Raw genomic sequence first — 23,004 nt, 5'->3', positions numbered from 1 at the left:
CCCCCCGGCGTTATGGGCCACGCCCGGGAAAACCAGAAACTGGCTCGGAATCAAGGCTGATGAAGCAGCAACGGAGAACTCAAGGGTCAACCCCTTCAGCAACCTTGCCTATGCACTTATTAGGCCCTAGACTATGCACATGCACGAGATCAAGACTGAAGTAGCAACCCAAGTCAGAGATTGAAGGACCAAGATATTTGAAGAACTGACATGCAGTCCGGAAAGTCCAAGATCGAGCCAGAAGAGCAAGATATTTGCAAGAGAAGGGCCTCCCTTGCCGGGCATCGGGCCCGGCAAGGGGCAAGGCCACTGCAAGTAGCAGGCAATCGAGGCACGAGTTCTTCGCACGCACCCCAGTGTTCGAACCTCTGAAGGATCTGCGGAACCCTCAATCTGACACTTAGCGCGCTAGGTAGGGGTGCATTGGAGCCTCTCTTCTGTCGACCGATTCGCCACCGCTCCACTGCTTCCATGGATGACGCCAGTAAAGCCCGTGCTGAGCGTCGGGCTGCCATCGCCACTCGCATCGCCTAGACGACGCCTACTGGCGGGCCTCGTCGGCATTCCCCGTCGCCTGCCGCCAACACCGCCACCGGCCCGGTAGGGCACAAGCAGGAAGCTTCGACGCTGCACCCCTCATTGTGACGTGATGGGCGCGCCACCCAATCGCTGACGCCGGCTAGTTCGTTGTCCCACACTCGTCACGGCCCGGCACGCACGCAGGCCGCGTTGCTCATGGTGTGCGATCTCCTGCGCTATCGCCCCGTCGACGACTTGTACGAGGATTGACTGGACCGCATCCCCGAGCCCGTCAGCGCCGCCGGGGGCTCTCCTGCACCGTCTCTCCCGCTGCCTCGCCTTCCGCCTGCTGCAGGTGACGTAGCCCACGAAGCGCCTCCTCCACATCCCCATCGAGATGCCATCATCGAGCAAAGGCGCGAGGCCCCAAGGTGTGACCCACCATGCAAGGCGCCTGCGTGGGAAGAAGAAAGCTGCCAGGTGGTCCAACAGCCGCAAGCAGAGGCGCGTGTGCTCCCATCACCACCATGTCAGGACCGCGCACCACCTGCCGTGGCGGCACGCGATCCCCAAGATCAGGCTGCACCTCCAACGAGCCCCAACGAGCACCTGTGACCACGGCACATTGCCGCGCCTTCGCTTCGGAGGTGCGCAGCGTCGTCTATCCGGGGAAGTTCAAGCCCGACCTACCTCCACGCTATGACGGCACCCCCGCCCTGCCGAGTTTTTGCAGCTCTACGAGATGACCATCGAGGCAGCCAATGGCGACGCCAAGGTTATGGCGAACTGGTTTCCCATGGCCCTCAAGGATGAGGCACGTTCTTGGCTCCTGAACCTGCCCGTAGGATCAATCTCCTCCTGGGCGAGATGCACGAGCGTATCGTCGCCAACTTCTAGGGCACTCGTGACCACCCGCTTGCCACGGGTGACCGGCGGTGCATCAAGCAGCAGCGAGGGGAGACCCTGCAGAAGTACATCCAGCGCTCCAATAGCGTTCGTCTGAAGATCCCCAAGCTGTCGGATGAGGCCATCATCTTCGCATTCACTGATGGTGTCCGCGACGTCAAGATGAAGGAAGACCTCGCTATCCACGAGTACCCGTGCATAGCTCTGGAGATGTTCAACATGGCAACCAAGTGTGCGAGAGCTGAGGAAGGACACCTGTCCCTCCTCGAGCTCCCAGGGACCGACCCAGAGGACAAGAAGGCCAAGGCCAAGGACGTGAAGCGCATGGGGGGTGGGGGCGTGCTCGCGGCAGAACCTGAGATGATGCGTGACTGTGATGACCCAGAGTCATCCAAGAGCAGCCGCCCGTTCTGCATCTTCCACAATATGCACAGCCACAACACCAACGACTGTCAGGAGCTTAGGGCCATCCGCGACAGGTGCCTCGGTCGTCGTCCCGAGCATAGTAACCGAGGCTACGGTCGTAGATGAGGCCAAGGTGGAGGACGCTGGGACGACCGTGGCACGATCAGCCTCATGAGGAACGCTGGCTGGGCCAAACTCGCGAGGGCGCCTGGAGAGACTAGCTTCGTGAGGATCGTCCTTAGGCCAATGTTGGCCTCCCTTCGCTGCCACCATTTCCCAGAAGGAGCTACGACCACCACTAGGACGAGGGGGCTGGGGACTTCCAAGAACCTCGTGCCATAGCCTGCATCTTGGGCGGCGCCTAGGCCTGAGCCTCTCATCGCATCTTCAATCAGTTCGCCCACAAGGTGAATGTGGCCCTTCCCAAGCTCGAGGCTACACGTCCGCTCAGGTGGTCCAAGTGAACCATCACCTTCAGCTTGTCTAACTAGCTCAAGTGCGCGGCAACTACCGACGACCTCTTGATGCTCTGCTCACCCATCATTAGCAATGTCCTCATCACCAAAACCCTCATTGATGGCGTTGCAAGGCTCAACGTTCTGTCTATCGAAACATTCAACCAACTCTAGGTGCCTTATGACCAGCTGCAGCCCACCAAACCCTTCTCAGGAGTGACCGACGGCTCCACCACTCTAATAAGGCACATCCGCCTCCCTGTCAGCTTCGGCCAGCGTGACAACTACCGCACAGATCTCGTCGAGTTTGATGTCGCCCACATCCGTCTTCCATACAATGCCATCCTTGGGTACCCGGCCCTGGGCAAGTTCATGGCAATGACTCATCATGGTTACAATGTCGCCAGGATGCCAGGGAGCCGCGATATCATCTAAGTCGCTTGCAAGGAGAAGGACACAATGTGCTCCCTCGAGCGCGCCTTCCAAGTTGCAGCTGTCAAGAACCCCGACAATGAAGGGGCTATCTACCCTTCCGAGGCTCGAGTCCCCAAGAAGAAGAAGCAGCTGCCCCACCAGGAATCGAAGTAGAGCGGGCCGTCCGGTGGCACTACCTCAGGACCTGCACCCACGGATGGGGCGCTTTCCTCCCTCGCATAGGAAGGCGCGCCCGGCTCCCCGTCAGGCTGGGCTCGGGTCCTCTCTTCTGGAGGGCCTATGACTTAGCTAATGTCACCAGGGAGGTTCTTGGGCACCACGTGGAGGCGTGCTGCAGCATGCGCTTCCCCCACGAGGGCACAAGGCGCAGGATGCCACGTGCTCAGGAATTCATCACCAAGGCAACCGAAGTGCTTCAAGAGGCAAGAGCCATGTGCGCTGACCGTCGCCCGCCACCCGGCGCGGCTCCTTGTCCTGGTGAGGACAGTGAGCTGCGCATCTGCGTCAACATCCCAAGACTCAATAGGGTCGCCTCTCAGCGACTCTACCGGCCGTCCCATATCAGCTGGTGCGAGGGCCCCCCTCACTGCTATGTTCGCATGCCTTTTGGCTTGCCAAACATGGGTTGTTGCCTTCCAGTGCCAGATGCGGAGTGTCATGGAGGCTTAGGAGGCCAGGCACCAAGCGGTCCTGGTGGAGATGGCGACGGTTCTTCACGAGCCCCCCCTGAGCCTCTAGAATCCCCTGAGGCTCAGGACCCAGGCGACTCGTGAGGAGCAACTTCTTCACCACGCATCTCTAGCTACTCAACATCTCTTCAAGAATGGTGCCAGGTGACATTTTCTGGTTTATTCAGTTGGGGGCGACCCACATGCTACATTATCCCCAGATCGCATGGGCCTGTCCCTGCGGCATGTATCCTTTTTGCATCTTCTAGTCATTCAGCTGGCAGCGCCCCTCGGGCTGCATCATCCCCATGCAGCGTGGGTCTATCCCTGTGGCATGTACCATTCTTTGCATCTATTAGAATTGGCTCACCTCCTTCCATGAGTTATTTCATGATTATCATCTGCCTGTCCGGCACTTCGTTGCCATGATCATCGTTGTCGGATTTCGGGTTCCGGCAGACCCTTGAGGTTCGAACACTGGGGTGCGCGCGGAGATTTCGCCTCCTACCTTCCTGCACCCCTCCGCCGTGCTAGAATCAAAACTAAGGAAAGAACAACACAAGAGACACAGGGTTTATACTGGTTCGGGCCACCGTTGTGGTGTAATACCCTACTCCAGTGTGTGGTGTGTGGATTGCCTCTTGGGCTAATGATGATGAACAATACAAGGAAGAACAGCCTCGCGAGGGTCTGTTCTTGGCTGAGGCGATGAACTGTTGGGAGGAGTTCAGCCACCTTTCTCTCTCTCTCTCTCTCTCTCTCTCTCTCTCTCTCTTTCTCTCTCTCTTTGCTCTCCTTTGGACGACCCTTCTAACGAGCCTCTTCCTTCCTACCTCTTTTTCGTCCCCCCCAGCTATGTGGGTGGCTGGTCCTATTTATAGAGGCCCTGGTCCTCTTCCCAAATATTGAGCGGGAAGGGAGCCAACAATGGCGGGCTAATTTGAAGGGGGATAGCAAGTATCAACTATCCTGACAAAAGTAGTCTTCACCTGCGCAAAGCTCTAGTGATGACGCCGTCTTGGGCTCCACGGTGACCTCCATCTCATAGTCCTCCTGGTCTTGGTCTCTTTGCACCGAAATGGCAACCTTTTCCTGATGCCTCGGTACTCCGCGGCTGCGCTTGCCCCCTTTGCACCAAAGAGGGAAGCAGGACGCTGCACGGGCTGGCATCCGCCTGGCGCCCTGAGTTGTCATGGCTTGCGTCATGGGCACCTCGTGAGGTACCCTGCCTTGATCTCTCCGCCTCCTCGTGAGCCAGCCTGATGAGGCCGTGCCTGAGGAGGCTTCGCATCGTCCGCCCTGCGAGGCTTGGCCCCTCGCGAGGGTCTTGGGTTTGTGTCAGTGGAGATGGGCCGTGCTGGGCCCCCCTTTGAGCCACGCCGCAGGCCGCAGGCAGGCAAGTCTGGGGACCCCCGTTCCCAGAACGCCGACAGTAGCCCCTGGGCCCAAGGTGCGCCTAGACTTGGCCGTGCAGGGAGGCGGAAGGGCAAGAGTGAAGCGCCGCGGGCCCTAACAGCCTGTGGCCTTGAGCGCCGCGTGGCGGTTGACTGGACGTGGGCGCCTCAGTAACCGCGCGAGTTGATAAAGGAGTGGCATCCGCCTAGGCCCCGCTTCTTGCTTTCTCCGGTTGCTTCTCAGATCCCCTTTCTTGCGCCTCTCCTTCCTTCCTCCGAGATTTCCAGATCTGCTCTGACCGTGCGGCCTAGGGAGCCATGGCGCCTCGTCAGCCCCCGGCCGCAGCTTGGTACTCGTCTGCCCTGGACTCGCCGAACGTGTCAGAGGCGGGCCTTGCCCGGTTGCGTCGGATGGTGACGGCGTGGGGCATCGACGGGGAGAAGGTGTTCAAGGCCGGCTCTGCCACCCCTGAGGGTCAAAGGAGCACCTTCTATCTGCTCTTCGTAAGTGCCATTGTTGCTGGCTGGTGCGTCCCTTCTCCGAGTTCTTCTTCTCTGTCCTCCGCCATTACAAGCTACAGGCTCTGCATCTCCATACCAACTCCGTCCTTCTCCTAGCAATCTTTGCTTATTATTGCGAAGCACATGTTAGGGTGCAGCCCTCAGTGGCCTTGCTCCGCCACTACTTCTACCTCCGGACCTCTCGCGGGACTGCTTCTGCGTGCGCGAGCTTCGTTGCGTCCGGCGGCACCATTGGCATCTTGAACTCTGGGAAGAGGATTGAGGGCTTCAGGAGCAAGTGGATCTTGGTGGATGCTGGGCGCATCCACCCTCGGCTGATCCTATCCACGGAGCAGACCACGAGCTCGAGCGACTGGGGTCGAGTGGAGCTCACGGATCCCCGTGCAAAGATGGTGATGGAGAAGATGGACGCGGATCTGAGGCCGACCGACATGGCGACGGCGAAGCTGACTGGCGCGTCGCTGCTGAGGGAGTTCCTGGAGCATCGGCTGGCTCTGCTTCGGTAGTACTCGCTTCCAATGTGGAGGCCCCGTCCGAACCCCGCAGCCTTGGCCGCCGGAGACCTGGCTGCGGTTCTCCAATCTCTGGTCGGGGGCAATGTGGCGAGGCTGGAGCGTGCTCCTACGCCCTTGTTCCTCCACAACGACTGGGAGCGGGTGGTGAAGTCCATGCCCGTCTTCAACGGGGATGGGCCAGTGCCCCTGGAAGCTCCCAAGGAATCGGTGGACGTGCCCTCCAGCGACTCCAGCGAAGAGGAAGAGGGAGGGGAGCGCGGAAAAGGGCCTGACTCCGAGGCGACTGATGGAGAGTCGAGGGCTCCCCTCCCCCGGCGCAGGTCCCGCGTTCTCCGCCTTTCTCCGAATGATGACGATGAGGATGACGACGAAGACGACGATGAGCAGGACGGTGGGAGCTCGCCCCCAATCCCGAAGAAGGACAAGACCGGGCTGATCTCCCGCGGGTCTCCCCCGGCCCCGGGGCGAACCGCAGACGCACCTTCTGCCTCCAAGCTTCCCGAGGTTGACTCTTCCAGCCGGCTTTTAGGCTTCAAATTTGGCCGGAGGCCGCTTGAGCTCACTGGCGACGACCGTAAGCATTCAATTTTTGTCTTTATCTCTTGCTCTGCTTCTGAGGCTTGACGTCCGCATCTTTGGATAGGTTGGCGCCCGCAGCAAAGAAGCCGAAGGGGGCTCCTGAGGTTCCATCCGTGGTGGCGCTTCTGCCCGCGAAGGAAGGTGACCGCAACGCACGGGCTTCTCCTGCCCGGTCGTCCTTGCGAGGTCTGGCTGAGCCAGCTGGGGCGAGCTCAGCCCCCACGGCCCAAGTGGCTCCCGAGGTGCTTTTGCCCGCCGCCGCCACTACAGCTCTCGGGGAGCGGCAGACTCCGCCTCAGGATGCTGTGGCTGCGCTGCCGCCTTCTCCTCCTACTCCACCGGCTGCTGTCTCTCTGACTCCTTCTGCCGTTCTGGATCGTGCTGTTGCTGAGGTGGACCGACTGCGGTAGGATCTTCTTGGTGCCGACCCCCGCTTGGTGGCCGGGCGTTTGGAGCTGGCTTCTGGGTGGGTTCACTCCGACGCCTCGATTCGGGCGGCGTTGGTCCAGGCCTCGACGGCATGCAACGAGGAGAAGCAGGCCGTCCTGGAGGCGAAGGCTGCCCGTGATGCAGCCTTGGGGGAGGTGGTCGACGTCCGCGGTCGCTGCAAGGCGCTGGAGGACGAGCTGCAAGGCCTGCGGGATCGGCTCGCGGAAGAGGTCCGCCTTCGCCAAGAGCAGGAAGAAGGCGTGAAGGCTCATGAGGCAGCCGTCGAGGGCCAGGAGGACAAGCTTAGGAAGCGCCGCGACCGCCTAGGTGCGCTGGAGCAGGAGTTGGGGGCGAGGAAGGCCGAGCTGGACGGCAAGGCCCTGGTTCTTGCCAAGGACCATGCGGCCTTCACGGAGTTGGAGGCGAAGGCTTGCTCCTCGCTGAGGACGCTTCACGATAGTGGCCTGGAGAGCCCGCTGGCTGGCACCGAGGATGGCCCCGCCAAGCTGCTTCCCTTCCTGGTTCACGCTCTTGAAGATGTCGCCCTTGGCATTGGCCCCACGGCCGAGGCCAAGGCGCGTGTCCTGTCTTCTGCAGCACTGACGCGGGTCCTCACCCACATCTACCTTCACGGTCCCGGTGTCGACCTCGACAGCCTGCTGGAGCCAGTGAGCGGTGAGCGTGCCGCTGCCGAGGCCGTGAAGGGTCGCGCGGAGGTTCTGCTGGGGAAGTTCCGGGCCTTCAGCACCAAGCCGGAGCAAGGCGCTGCCGACCCCGCTGCTCCATGAGGCGAACCCACTCTGTGTTGCTCCCCCGCCGCTAAGTGACTCCGTCATTGCTCCTGTCCCGCTTTTAATTCCTGCACACATATCATGCCTCGGGGAGGCGTTTAAACTTGCGTTTGGCATTGAAATAACAATGTGGACTGTAATATTTGCTTTTGAATTCCTTGACATTAGCGCTTTTCCTTCCTACTTGCTTACGTTCTACGCCGGCATAGCCCGGCCCCGCGCGTACCTCACCCAGCAATAGTCTCGACCGGAAACCAGGACGGGACCAAGGAGTGAGGGGATACGTAACAAGTTAGGCTCCTGAGTCGCGATGCCCAGGAGTCCCCCTTGGCGCACGAACAGCAAGTAGGGAGGTGTGATGCGGGTGGATCCACCGTTCTATGTCTGTAGAGCCCGGCCGCGTGCGTGCCTCACCCAGCGATGGTCCCGACCGGAAACCAGGACGGGGCCACGGAGTGAGGGGCTACGTGACCAGTTAGGCTCCTGAGTCGCGATGCTCAGGAGTCCCGCTTGATGCTCAAACGGCCTTCATACCTTGGCTCCGCTCGGGGAGAGACGTGCGACGAACCAGGCCCGGGGGGACCTGGCCGGGCGGTGTGCGTCTGGGTCTGACCCAGGCGCAGCCCCCGTGCCCAGCCCCCTCACGCGGCACTCCCGAGGGGAGGCGTTACGATGAGGCTAGACATTGAGCTCTGGGCTCCCTGAGGTTGATGCGGCCCGGGGGCCACCCTCAGTTGTTTATCACCAGGGCGGAGCATAGTGCTACCGTATGTGTACGGGCATAGCCGCTCCTCGGCAGTGTCGTCAGCCAGCGCGGAGCATGGTGCTTCCACTGGTACGTGGGAGGGGGCCCCCCTTCGGGAGGAGCCCCCGGGGCGTGTACAGCCCCGCCCTGACACGTGGCTGGCACGGTAGGGCCTAGCGAGGTGTATCTGGGCACCCGTGAGCCAGCACGGGACTCACGGGGCCCTACCTCTAGGCGGGTCGCGGGTGGCACTGGGCCTTATCTTGTGATGTGTCCCTGCAAATTTGGTTAGATGTCGGCACTCTACGTCCTCGGGTCCCGGCCCTCGAGCTGGTCTCAGCCGTCGCTGGTATGCCAGGTCGCGATGCCATGGACAAGGCCAGAGGGTGAGGGCTGGAGAGCCAGTAAGAGCCCTGAGTCGCGATGCTCAGGTGCCCCCCCTTTAACATGCAAGTGGTCGGCATGGAGGAGAAGAGGTGCCGTGGACCGGCGTCAAATAATCAAGCATGGTGGTCCTAATGCATGATAGGAAATAAACGCAAACGGGATACATGCCACTGGGCCTGGCCCGAGCGGCTTGGGGATCATGCAGCCTGAGGGGCGCCCCCAACAAGGTAAGCTAACAACATGGAACAAAGGGATACACACCGCAGGGATGGACCCACGCGGCCTGGGAATAATGCATCCCTGGGGGCACTCCCAGCTGGAAGTAAAACTCGAAAGATGTCACCTGATGATGTTGAGGACGAAGGGGTGTTGGTGTAGCAGGCTCGGGGGGCGGCGGGAGCCGATCCTCACGAGCCCCCAGGCCCAGGGGCCTCGGGAGGCTCCGGAGGCGCTGGCGGCTCCTCGCGGGCCATCTCCATCTCTGCCAGGGCTGCGGAATGCCTAGCCTCTCGTGCCTCCGTGATGCCCCTCACGAGGCGCTGGTACGCGTCAGCCGCGTTCGGCAAGCCGTAAGGCATGCGAACGTAGCTGTGGTGTGGACCTCCGCAGCGCCCCACTCGTGAGGGCCAGAGGCGCTCCAGAAAGGGGACTCGATTGAGCCCTGGTATGTCGATGCAGACGCACAGCCCACCATCCTCGCCTGGATGGGGGGCCACTGCTGGTAGGCGGCGGGCGCCTCTCATGACTCTTGACTCCTGTAGCTCCTCAATGGCCTGGCTGACGAACTCCTGTGGATCTGGATCTCCTTGCCTTGCTCCTTCTTGAGGGAAACGTGCTTCAAAACACACCTCCATGTGGTGCCCAAGCGCCTCCCTCGTGACCCTAGCTAGTTCGATGGCCCCCCAGGGGAGAGCCCCCAAGCCCTGCCTGAGGAGGGCGCCAGGCGCGCTTTCCTATGCGATGGAAGGAGGCTCCCCCTGGGCAGGCGCGGGCCTAGAGGGGCCTGCCTCCTAAGTGGTCGAGCCGGACGATGTCTTCTTCTTCTTGGGGGTGGTCTCGGGAGGCCTCCTGCTTCCGCGATCCGGGTCTTCCAGTGATGCGGCCTGAAAGGCTCATTCCAGGGAACACACCGCGTCCTTCTCTTCATATGGCACCGTGATGACTCCACCACTTCCTGGCATCTTGAGGACGTTGTATCCATGGTGAGTTATGGCCATGAACTTGGCCAGCGCTGGGTACCCAAGGATGGCAATGTACGGCAGGCGAATGTGAGCGACATCGAAGTCAATGAGCTCGGTGCGGTAGTTGTGGCGTGCCCCGAAGGTGACAGGGAGGCGGACCTGCCCAATCGGGACCATGGAGCCATCAGTGATACCGGAGAAGGGCTTGGTTGACTGAAGCTGGCTGTAGGGCACTTGGAGGTTGTTGAACGTCTCCACAGACAGGACGTTGAGCCCTGCCCCGCCATCGATGAGGGTCTTGGTGACCACCACGTTGCTGATGATTGGGGAACAAAGCATCGGGAGGACTCCAGCTGTTGCCGCACACTTGAGCTGATCTGCTGAGCTGAACGTGATAGCGCACGCCGACCACCTGAGAGGGCATGTGGCTTAGAGTCTGGGGAGTACTGCGTTCACTTCGCGGGCGAACTACTTGAAGATGTGCTGAGAGGCTGGGGCTTGTGCTTCGCCCAAGATGCAGGCGATCGCGCGCGGCTCCTGAAAGCCCCCAGCCTGCTCGTCCTGATGGCGGTCCTCGTTTCTCCTTGGCTGCGGCGGCAGCGGTGGGAGGCCTGCGTTGCCTGGCGGGCGATCCTCGCGAGGCTGATCCCTCCAGTCTCCCTCACGAGGCTGATCCCTCCATCCTCTCTCGCGAGGCGGGTCTTGCCAGCGATCCTCGCGAGGTTGGTCGCGCCACCCTTGGCGCGGCCCACGGTCTTCCCAGCGTCCTGCGTTTCTTCCTCCTCCTTGACCGTAGCCCCGGTCACCGCGGTCGAGGCGACGGCCGATCCTTCCTTCACGCACGGCTCGGAGTGCTTGGCATTCGTTGGTGTTGTGGGTGTGGAGGTCGTGGTACATGCAGTACCGGCTGCCCTTGGGAGGTTCGGGCTGATCTCTGCCCCGCTTGGTGTCTGGTTCTGCCGCGAGCACTGCAGCCCCCTTGCGCTTCACATCCTTTGCCTTGAGCTTCTTCTCTTCTGGGTCTGCGGCAGGCAGCTCGAGGAGGGAGAGACACCCCTCCTCAGCCCTGGCGCACTTGTTTGCCAAGTTGAACAGCTCCAAGGAAGTGCACAGGTCTTCATGCATCGCCAGCTCCTCCTTCATCTTGACGTCGCGCACTCCGTCAGAGAAAGCTGAGATGATGGCCTCCTCAGTCACCTTGGGGATCTTGAGGCGTGCGTTGTTGAAGCGCTGGATGTACTTCTGCAGGGTCTCCCCGGGTTGTTGCTTGATGTGGCGCTTGTTGCTCATGGCGGGTGGCCGGTTGCGAGTACCTTGGAAGTTATCGATGAAGCGGGTGCGCATCTCTTACCAGGAGGAGATTGTGCCTGGAGCCAGGTTCAGGAGCCAAGTGCGGGCCCCGTCCTTGAGCGCCATGGGAAACCAGTTTGCCATGACCTTCTCGTCTTCGTTGGCAGCTTCGATGCCCAGCTCGTAGAGCTGGAGGAACTCCGCAGGGTCGGTCGTGCCGTCGTAGCTAGGAGGCAGGTCTGGTTTGAACTTGCCGGGCCACGCGACGCTGCGTAGTTTGGTGGTGTAGGCGCGGCAGCCTGCTGTGGCCACAGGAGGCCTTAGGTGACGGAGAGCCTGGTCTTGCATGTCCCCACGCGCTGGTGCAGGGGGATGGTCGCGTCGTGCTGGAGCAGGGAGCGCCCGGGCAGCTTCTGGCAGGCGAGGGACTTCTTGGCAGCTCTGTTCTTGCTGCGCTGGCACTTGACAGAGCGGGTTCCACCCAGGGGCCATGCACGTTGGAGCCATGGCGTCTTCTTGAGGAGGAGGTGGCCGGGGCGCCGCCGGAGCCTCTTCGCCCGCGCAGGGCGGGGTGCGGTGCAGCGGAACGGACGGCGCGGAAGAGCCCCCTGCAGCGCGGACGAGCTCGGCGACGCGGTAGAGCCATTCTTCGTAGACGTCATCGACGGGACGGTAGCGCAGGAGCTCGTTTGCCGCGATGAGTGCAGCCCGAGCCTCCATGGGTGCGCGGAGCGCGCGGGACGAAGATCCAGCTGGGGCGAGCGAGGGAGTTGCGGTGCGTCCGTCTTGCCGCACGAACGGATGCTGGGACGATGCTTGCCGCTCGTCCCCCACCGGGCCGGTGGCGGCGTTGACGGCAGGTGATGGGGAACGGCATGGATGCCTGCCGACAGGGGCCATCTGGGCGACGCGGGAAGCGAGTGCGGCCCGGCGCTCGGCGCGGGCCCGACGAGCGTCAGACATGGGCGTGACGGTCGGAGGAGGACGCGGCGGTGGAAGACGAATTCCGGCGCACCCCTACCTGGCGTGCCAGATGTCGGATTTCGGGTTCCGGCAGACCCTTGAGGTTCGAACACTAGGGTGCGCGCGGAGATTTCGCCTCCTACCTTCCTGCACCCCTCCGCCGTGCTAGGATCTAAACTAAGGAAAGAAGAACACAAGAGACACAGGGTTTATACTGGTTCGGGGCACCGTTGTGGTGTAATACCCTACTCCAGTGTGTGGTGTGCGGATTGCCTCTTGGGCTGATGATGATGAACAATACAAGGAAGAACAGCCTCGCGAGGGTCTGTTCTTGGCTGAGGCGATGAACTGCTGGGAGGAGTTCAGCCACCTTTCTCTCTCTCTCTCTCTCTCTCTCTGCTCTCCTTCGGCTGACCCTTCTAACGAGCCTCTTCCTTCCTACCTCTTTTTCGTCCCCCCAAGCTATGTGGGTGGCTGGTCCTATTTATAGAGGCCCTGGTCCTCTTCCCAGATATTGAGCGGGAAGGGAGCCAACAATGGTAGGCTAATTTGAAGGGGGACAACAAGTATCAACTATCCTGACAAAAGTAGTCTTCGCCTACGCAAAGCTCTGCTGATGATGCCGTCTTGGGCTCCACGGTGACCTCCATCTCGTAGTCCTCTTGGTCTTGGTCTCGTTGCACCGAAATGGCAACCTTTGCCTGATGCCTCGGTACTCCGCGGCTGCGCTTGCCCCCTTTGCACCAAAGAGGAAAGCAGGACGTTGCGCGGGCTGGCACCTGCCTGGGGCCCTGAGTTGTCATGGCTTGCGTCATGGGCACCTTGTGAGGTACCCCGCCTTGATCTCTCCGCCTCCTCATGAGCCAGCCTGACGAGGCCGTGCCTGAGGAGGCTTCGCATCGTCCGCTCCGCGAGGCTTGGCCCCTCGCGAGGGTCTTGGGTTTGTGTCGGTGGAGATGGTCCGTGCTGGGCCCCCCTTTGAGCCATGCCGCAGGCCGCAGGCAGGCAAGTCTTGGGACCCCCGTTCCCAGAACGCCGACAGTCGTATGCCCTTGCAAACCCACCCACGATCGCCTCATGATTAAGTGCGGGCACGGCGTTTGTGCTCGGGTCCGTCTCTGCAGCAGCGCTAAACCCAAGAGGTTGAGCTCTAGCTCACGGGCCAGCTCCCGTGTTCGTCACCTCCCATGGTCCTTGGTGCCTTTCCCTCACATGAGATAATCATGGGAGGATAAGCCAGGGCACGCGACCCAGTGCCTCATCATAGCGGGAGCCGCGCGCCGGTTGTTTTTCTTTAGGACCTTCGCATGAGAAGACTGGGCACGGCGTCCGTGCTCGGGTTCGTCCCTACAGCGTCGACAAACCCACTGACGGAGCTCTGTCTGGTGGGTCGGTCTCGTTGACGTCACCTCCTGCGGTCGTTGGTGTTTGGCCTTCTCATGCGATAACCTTAGGAGATTCACTCGGAGCAAGTTCCCTAACCATCTTGCAGGTTTACCACAAGTGTTCCGAGATCAAATTCAGGTGCAACCCACCTTGAGGCAGGGCCTCTTGAGTCCCGCGCTGGCCACGAGTGCCCATCCACACCTCCTCTAGCCCTGTCGTGCAAACCACATGTCAGGGCGGGGCTGTACATGCCCCGAGGGCTCCACTCAGAGGGAGCCCCCACCCATGCACCAGTTGGGGCGCCATGCTCCACGCTAGCAGTCGACATGGTCGAGGAGCGGCTCTGCCCATGCATGTGCGGAAGCTCCTTGCTCCGCGCTGGTGATAAACAACTTAGGGCAGCCAAGGGCCGCAATAACATCAGGGAGCCACCAGGCTCAGTGTTCAGCCTCACCACAACGCTTTCCCTTCAGGAGAGTTGTGCGAGGGGGCTAGTCACGAGGGCTACACTCAGGTCACGCCTAGCGTACGCCACACTGCCAGGTCCCTCAGACCTGGTCTTCGCTCGCCCTCCCGAGCGGGACCTCGGCGAGGAATGGTATGAATGTTTGTTTGTACGTTAAGGGGGACTCCTAAGCATCGTGACTCAGGAGCCTAACTGGTCACGTAGCCCCACACCCCTTGGTCTCGTCCTGGTGATCTGGACGACCCGACGGCAGCTGAGGTACGCGCTGGGCCGGGCCCTGCCAATGCAGAACTCTAAAGCCTGCTCTTGCATCTCCTTCCCTAGGTTTGTTTGTGCGTCAAGGGGGACTCATGAACATCGTGACTTAGGAGCCTAACTGGCTATCTAGCCCCTCACCCCTTGGTCTCATACTACCGATCCGGACGACCCAACGGCGGCAGAGGAATGCGCGGGGCCGGGCCCTGCTAACACAGAACATTAAATCAGATGGGGAGGAAATCGCAAAATCCTAGCAAATTAATACAATACATATCGTCTCTTAAAGGTGCCAAGCATATAAGTTTTTATGCCTCCACGAGGCACGATGCATGTTGCAGGAAATAAAGTAGAGGGGAGCACCATCATCAAGCTTCTTCTTCAGCCTTGGGCGCTGCCATCGCCCGCAAGGAGTGCCCCATCGTCGACAACGTCACCGTCGCCCGTGCCGTCAGCCGTGGCTGTAGGGTTGATGGCGCCATCAGCCGTGATCGCGGGGTCGATGGCGAGGAACTTCCGAAGTAGAGCCTCCATCTGGTCCTTCACGGCTTCGGCAGCGGCGGTGCAGTGCTCCAGGTGCATAGGCTCAAGCAAGGCTCCATAGTCGAAGCTGGGATCGCGAAGATGGAGGTGGTTGAACACGTGCGTCATAGCCGAGGTGGAGAGTGCGAGGGCTTCTCCTTCCACCATAGGGCCGACCCCAACAACAACGCCCGCGAGCACCGTGACAAGCTGGGGGAGCAGCTCGGCGGGGCCTTCCTCCGCAGTCACCAGCGGCTCCTTCAACCCTCTCCTGTAGTGATACCACAGCGCCTTGTGGGACCTCTGCTCAAGGGAATCGAAGGTGGCACGCCTCTCGACAAGGAGTTTCGCCTTGACCTCCAGCTGGGCCTTCTTTGCCTCCACCTCCTCCTTCAACTTATCCATGCGGTCGCGCTCCGCGGCCTGCTCCTGCGCCGCTTGCTCCATCTCGGTATCACGGTTGGTGACTGCAGCTTCCCGGGACTTTGGCCCCTCCTCCCGAGCCTCACGCTGATGAGCCTCGGTGGCCTGCCTGTCACGGAGGGTCTTTAGCTCGGTCTCCACCACTCGGTAGTGCTCCTCGGCAGCCTTCACCGCCATATCACGGGCAGCTGCGGCTAGGCCTGCAGCGTGTTTGCCTTCCTCTGAGGCTGCCATAGCCTGGCACAAGGCTGCCCTGACGGACGTGTCAGCCTGGAGCCATCCTGAGATCAGCTCCAGGTGCCCTGAAGGTCGCATCGAAGCTGGTTTACCACAGAGAGAGCCTCCTCCAAAGCATCAGTTGTGGCAGAAGAGCCGCTGTTCGGCGGCGTGATGGACGAGGGAGGAAGTGGTGCCGGCGCCAGGATCGATGAAGCGGCAGGAGCAGAAAAGGCCGAGGGCTCCGAGGCCTTCAGAACCTCAGCAGGAGAGCTGAGGACGGGCACCTCCGGAGTCATCCTGGCCGCAGAGATCGCTTCCACCTGAGTATGGGCCTCCGAGCCTCAGGTGGTCGACCCAGCTGCGGGAGTGCGGGGGCCGGCCCCATCCTTCTATGCTGGAGGAGGCACGGCCGTGGAAGCTGCGGGGCCTTAGAGGTCCTGGCCAACTCCTTCTTCTTCACCACTAGCGTTGGCCTAGCCGTATAAGAGTGACGCATCAAGACACTACGACAAGATCAAAAAACCAAGACAAGACGGCGCGCTTAATGGTCCATGGCAATGTAATCCCTCGGCCTCTTGAGGAGCGCGAGGCCCGCGAGCTGCATGGGCATGGGATCCGCCGTGCCCTTAGGGGCAAACGGGAGCACAGATGGCTTTGAAGTGGCGACGACTGCCAGCGAGGCAGGGGCGCCGCCTCCGGACAGTTGCGCCGACCTGCTCTTCTTTGGGATCCCCAGCTTCAGCTCCTTTGGAGGGGTACCCCTGGATCTTGTAGTGACCCCAACAGAGCATGGAGACTCCCGGACTGGGTGCTCGCCGGCGTCGACATCATCATAAAGGATGCGGAGGAGATCGGTCTGGCGCGGGGGAGAGGTCTCCCCCGCCCCTTCATAGGTCGCCTCGGAGTCCACCCCCTCCACTTGGTCGGACTCGCCGGAGGACACCAGCATCGGGGAGCTCGGGATCCGGGAGGGCTCCATAGGTACGAGCCCGCGCTTGTCGAAGGCGGGCATGGCATCGGCAATCTTCTCCCCATCCGGGCGGCGATATAGCGGGAGATGGGAGTCCGGGGGGCAGCCCTGGTCCTTCCCGAGCACGGCGTGCATGATCTTGTCCAACTCCTCATTGGACAAGTCATCTAGACGTAGTCGGAGGCCGTCTTCTGTGCCTGTGAACTTCTATAGGGGGCGCGAGCGTGCCTGGAGCGGATCCAAGTGCTACGCCAAGAATTCCTTGACGATCATGGCCCCTGTCTGCTTCTCCGCCTTCGGATTTTTAGCCGTCAGGTCTGCCATCATCTTCTCCAGCACCAGCTCAGCCCTAGGATCAGTGAGCTTCTCGTGAACCCACCCTTCCAGGGGTATTGGCTGCAAGGTCGGCAGCACCAGCCGAGGGTGAGAGCGCTTGGCGTCCATGAAGATCCACTTGTTCCTGAAATCCTCCACCTTCTTCCCGGCCCGCGAGATCGCATAGCTACCATTGGCCGCAATGAAGGTGGCGCACCCCGAGCACTGGGTGCCCTTAAGCCAAAGGTAGAAGAAGTGGCGGAGCAGCGCCACAGAAGGCATCACCCACAGAAACACCTCGCAGTAAAAGGCAAATATTGACAGGAGGAGGACGGAGTTGGGGTGAACATGGAGAGCGTGGTGTTTGTAGTGGCGAAGAATGGCATAGAAGAAGTCAGAGAAAGGGGGGACCAGCCCTGCGAAGACGCTGTGCTAGAAGAAGGGGTAGAACGTGCCGCTCACGGTTTCCAGCTTGGCAAAGCCGACCCAGAGCACCATCTCTCACCCCTCGTTGTTGCTGTCGGCCGTCCGTTGGAGCGCGGCGGCGAGGTGCTTCTCCTCGGCGATGATGGACGCACCTAGAGCTGGCTCGAATCAGGAGGCTTGACGCCCAGCCACGACAGAGGTTTATGCCTTGTCGGCGGCCATCGGTTGCGGATTTGGGATGAGTTTCTGTGGATTTGGAGGTTTTCTGGGCAGAAGGAGAAGGGGATCTGTAGCAGGACGAAGGGAAGGCAATGAAAGCTTTCCAGCCGGCGCTAGCCTTTTTACCCGGCAAGGACGATTGCCGAGGCAACATGGGGAAGTGGAGGCGACCACGTCCCATCAATCGCCATGCGTCGACCAAGGCCGTAGGCGGTTAGGGCCCGCGGCGCTCCGCACTTGCCCTTTGGCTTCGCCTCGAAGCCAAGTTTGAGCACGCCTTGGGCCTAGGGGGTACTGTCAGCGTCCTCGGACCGGGGGTACCCATACTTGCCTGCCTACGGCCCATGACGTGGCTCCATCAATGGCTCGGTACGGCCCAGCTTCAGGATTAATGACCCAAGACCCTCGCGAGGGGCCAAGCCTCGTGAGGGGGACGACACCAAAGACCTCCCTGGTGGGTGGACTACCTACGACGGCTCCCGAGGAGCGGAGATATCAATGCAAGGTGCATCTCGTGAGGTTCGTATGATGTGAGCCATGACGACCAAGGCCAGGCGGGCGCCAGTGGGCGCAGTGTACCAGTTTCCTATTTGGTGCTAAGGAGGCAAGCGCAGGCGCGGAGTCCCAAGGGATCAGTTAAGGTTTCCATTTCATTGCAACAAGACCAAGACCGCCAGGACAGCAGGACGGAGGTCATCGCGGAGCCCACTATGGCGTCAGGACCAGGAGTTTTTGTAGGCAAAGACTAATTTTGTCCGGACAGCATGTACTAGTTGTCTCGCTTTGAATTTGGCCGTTGCGGGATCCCTTCCCACCTTTCATTTGGGAAGAGAACAAGGACACTATAAATAGGACTTAGCCACCACTAGAGAGAAGGGGGAAAAGTGGGAGAGTGTCGGGGATATACCCTACAGTATGATCCGGCCAGAGTTATAACTCGGCCGGGACTTAGTAAACCGGCTGATAGTTAAGACAGACAGGTAAAACAGGCAGTTAACCCATATGGTAAACGACATGTTGTTAAACCGGCTGACAATTAAGACAGATAGGTAAAACAGGCAGTTAACCTAGACGGTAAACTGGCAGGTTGTTAAACCGGTTGACACTTAAGACATGAGTTAAGTCAGATGATTACCCGGCAGGAGTTAAGTCAGATTGTAACACAACAGACAATCATAAACCGACAGACCATCATAAAGCGGCACCAGTCATAACACGGCACACAGTGATAACTGGGTTGCCAGGGGTTATGAAGCCCGAGACGTTATGAAGCCTGAGACATTATGAAGCCCAAGATCTTAAGAAGCCCATGAAGAGAAGTCATAGTAGTTAACTCTAAAGTCCGAGTTGGACTCTACATGTAACCCGCTACTTCAACTTATATAAGGAGGGGCAGGGCTCCCCAAAGAGGGACAAGTAAGAAGAAACAATCTTAAGGGTTAGGGATAACTAGGAGAGCCGGTTTACGGTGACTTCCTTATGATCATAATGAGATCTAGCCACAAACAGCATGTAGGGCTATTATTGGATGATGTTTCCCGGGGCCCAAAGCTGTCTAAATCCTCATTTTGTTTTGCGGCTCTCGATTCCGCTCAACCCCTCTCAAGCTACCACATAGATGCGTTGGCCTCACGACTAAGTACTCACACTAGGACATCTGCCGTGATATTTCCACGACAGTTGACGCCCACCGTGGGGCCGCACATGGTGGTTTTGAGTTCTTGAAGGGATTTCTTCCGGGATTGAGAAACTCGCGATGAGCCGGATGAAAAAGAGCCATCGCAGAAGATAGCATCATCGACGAATAATCAAGGAGACATATAGAAGATATAAGATAAAGAGAAAGTTAAAGTTGCGTTTATAGATAATCCGTCCAGGCTGGGTTAATTTCTGTTGCCGCTGCAGGTTGAAGATTTGCATCTGAAATCAGTTGATACAAGGGACAAGTCGCTGAGACCTACACTGTCGTTCATGTTCCAATCCGGATTTAGAGCATCGCGTGATCCTCGGTTACGCTCATACAATGGTGCGTATAAAGTTTGATGGTAGCCACCCAGCGTCCGACAGCTTCCGTGACTCAGCGCGAATATTGTCAGAGATAAAAGTCAAAATCAATTGAAGGCAGTTGTGAAGGATTAGTATCAAGGACTACTCCAAAACACAAGTTCCAAAGCAAGATCACTCTGTGGCTCACGTGGAAGGCATCTCCCATGGAATCTCACCTCCATGTACTGATCCCATGCGTGTGTGGATAATGAAGATAAGTGTAGCAGAAGTTGCAGACTAAGACAGCGGAAACAGGAAAAAGAAGCCCGAGACTTGGAAGCGGTTGGCTGACGCCGTGCCGTGATCCGGCCACCCACGCCTCTGCCTCCTACTGTCACTCCGCTACGGCTCCGCCTTGTTCCACCGGCCTCGTCAGGCCGGTTTGTTGCCCCCGTCGCCGCTGTTACACTTGTAAACCGCCGTGTTGCCGGTTTGCCTTCTCATCCACGCCCTCGCTAGTGACTCTACCACAACCCGTCATCTCTCTGGCGCTGTGTCTGAACCGCTACAGCCACGCCGCGACCGTGACCCGCCGGACCCGTGAGCCGCCATCGCTCACCTCAAGCATGAGCTGTTCTGCACCGTGAGCCGCTGGCCAGCCTCTGCTTCAACAAACAGCATTGCCGAGCCGCTTCCAACTGTGCCGCTAACCCGTCGCTGGTTCGGCCGCGCCTCTCCAACCCATCGCCGGTTCAGCCTCGCCTCGCCTCCTCTGGATTGTTATCACCGACCCGCAGCCACCTGACCACCGCGATTCGGCCTCTTCTGTTGAGGACCGCCGCCCGGTCTTGAACCATTGTCTGACCGGCCTGAGCAGGGCCCTGCCGGTTCATGCCACCTCGTGCTGCTGTGCTGTTGATTCGTCTATCAAGTATCATCTTAAATCGCCATGAGTTGTTGCTGCCCTGAGTCGTGTCAAGCCGCTTTACTTCTTAGAGCTACGCCTCCGCTCTAAACCGCCATCGCCTAGTCAAATCAGTCGCGTCAGAGTCGCCACCACGACCTCATCTTCGAGTTACTGGGCTGCATCATTCGTGTGACTCTCCCCGTGCGACCTCATGTTCCAATCGCCTCCTCATTTAGTGCGGGGTTCGTCCCGTGCCTCCGCCATGTCGCCATTGCTGATTCACCTCCACCATGTCGCCATTGCCATGGTCGGCTGCTCTTCTGCGCCAGGCCGCGAGTCGCCGCCCTGGCTGCGCCGCCTCTCCACCCGCCGCCGGCTCGTAGTACTTCTTAGCCCCCGCCGGCTCGCCGATCCGTCTCACCAAATCGCAGTGGAGACCGATCGAACCACCACCTCGTCATCTGCCGACTCATATGACCTTTTCGAGTTGCTGGCTCACATATGCCTTTATTACGGTGCTGCCCAAACCACCCAAGGTTGACCCGCCAAGCTGTGGTTGATGCTTCTGCTGCTATGGAGGCTCGCGCTGAACCGGCCACGGCCGCACCTCTCGAACCCGGATTGCCGTGCTCTGGCCACCTGCTGCCTCAAACCTCCCCGACCTCGTCCTCGAGCTGTCGGACTCCTTCGTTACATCACCTTGCATCGGCTCCAGCCCTGCCGCTTCGGATGGCTACAACCTCTCTTCGCTGGAGTCATCATCACCGCATCTCCACCCCTGCAGTGCTAAAACGCCCCGACATTAGCGGCCGCGAGCCACCGCTAGCCTTCTGCTTATCCTTGCCGGACTGCCTTAATGGTCCGCCTGGCGTCGGCGAGCAGTCCACATCTACACCGTAAAACGACCATCTGACCCGCCGCTGCTACGAGCTATTGTGCCGGTTCGTATCCACCGTTTCCCTACTTACGGATCACATGTTAAATCGCTGCCACCTCCGTATCGCGTTGAGTCGCTCTTGCTTCTCCTCCAAATCGCTCTGCCCCAGCCTCTGTTATAGCATCCCTGGATCGTCCTTTGCTGGAAGCTATAGAGGCCGAGACATGCCAACGCTCTTGTTAAACAGCCGCCCCATTCTGGTCTCTTCCGGCCCATCCTTCCAGCTCTTTTTGCCTCCCTTCCGCCTTGCTTACTGAGCCGTCTAGCCCTCTGCTCTCGTGTGCCTGATGCTGCCTGAGGAAAAGGGGAAGATGGGAATGTGGAGTAGATAAAGAAGCTGTCAAGTCGGTTTAAAAAAAGGAAAAGAAGGAAGTACTGCATATTAAAAAGGGGCGAATGCTACTTGGGTGCTATTGTTTTATCAGACATATGTCTCGGTGGTCGTTTGACGCTTCTAAATGCTAGCGTTCATGTTCATCTGATAAAATATACCAGGTGCTATTGTTTCTATCTACTTTTAGGACATATTTTAATCAAAGAGAGCAATTGCTTCGTCTGTGTATTTTTATGTACAACAAAGGTGGTGCTAGGTTGCATCCATGAAGTACGCATTAGCCTCTTCGCACATGGTGTCTGCACCCGCTTGCTGATTAAATGGGTGTGCGCATGTCGTCGCCCATGCAACTCAATCTACATCAACTCGGCGGGACCACGCCCGCAACTGACTCGCCATTCGCATGACTTATCGTGCCTGCGATTGCCTTGCCCATCCACGCCGGCTTGCATTGCCGCGGCCGGCTCATCTGCCTGCTGCCGTGGCCGACTCAGACATGATTGATTTCAGCTTCACCATGGTGATCATCAACCCCGCGGTGGATATTTTATGGCCTAACATATCAGGTGAAATCCATCCAGTATATTTTTATATTATATATTGATTTTTTTAAAAGAGCAATTACTCCGTCTTGCAAAGTTCTCTCATGCAGGACCCTAAATCGCCATATTGGTGCAAATTTGAAGGCCGTCAGCAAATTTTCGGCTTAAAAATAAGGATTCCAGTTTACAATCCGGCTCAAGGGAAAGTTATCTCCCACAAAGCTTTGATGTTCTCAGTATCGGGTTTAACAATTTTCGGTTCAAAAAGAGTAATCTCTTGCAAGTTCGAGTTCTTAGGAAAAATTAAAAGGACCAAAGAGAGTCTGTTGCAAAAGCACAGCTCAAACATAGGTGCCCCTTGAGCACATCTCGCAATATCATTTGGGGGCTTCCTATTAAAACATAGGTGTATTCACCAAAGAGAACATAACGTTACTACCCTCTTGATTCCGGCTATCAAGCCAATATTATCATAAGAGCACAGCTCTGGTTACTTTGGTAATCCGGTTATCAAGCCAATGTTATCATAAGGGGCCAAAGAGAGTCTGTTACACAACACAGCTCAAACATGCGTATCCCTTGAGCACACCTCACAATATCACTTGGGGGCTATGTTCGAACCATAGTCACACCTCTTGATAGGCTTAAGGCCACCAGGGAAATCATTTGGGGGCTCTGGTCGTATCCGAACCATAGTCACACCTCTTGATAGGCATAAGGACACTAGGGAAATCACTTGGGGGCTTGGTCGTATCCGAACCATAGCTACACCTCTTGATAGGCATAAGACCACTAGGGACATCACTTGGGGGCTATGGGTTCGAACCATAGTTACACCTCTTGATAGGCATAAGGGCGCTAGGGAAATCACTTGGGGGCTTGATCGTATTCGAACCATAGCTTAGACGATAGC

Source organism: Triticum dicoccoides, chromosome 4A (assembly GCF_002162155.2).
Source record: "Triticum dicoccoides isolate Atlit2015 ecotype Zavitan chromosome 4A, WEW_v2.0, whole genome shotgun sequence".
Classification (NCBI taxonomy): domain Eukaryota; kingdom Viridiplantae; phylum Streptophyta; class Magnoliopsida; order Poales; family Poaceae; genus Triticum; species Triticum dicoccoides.
Note: the sequence above shows the minus strand (reverse complement) of the source record.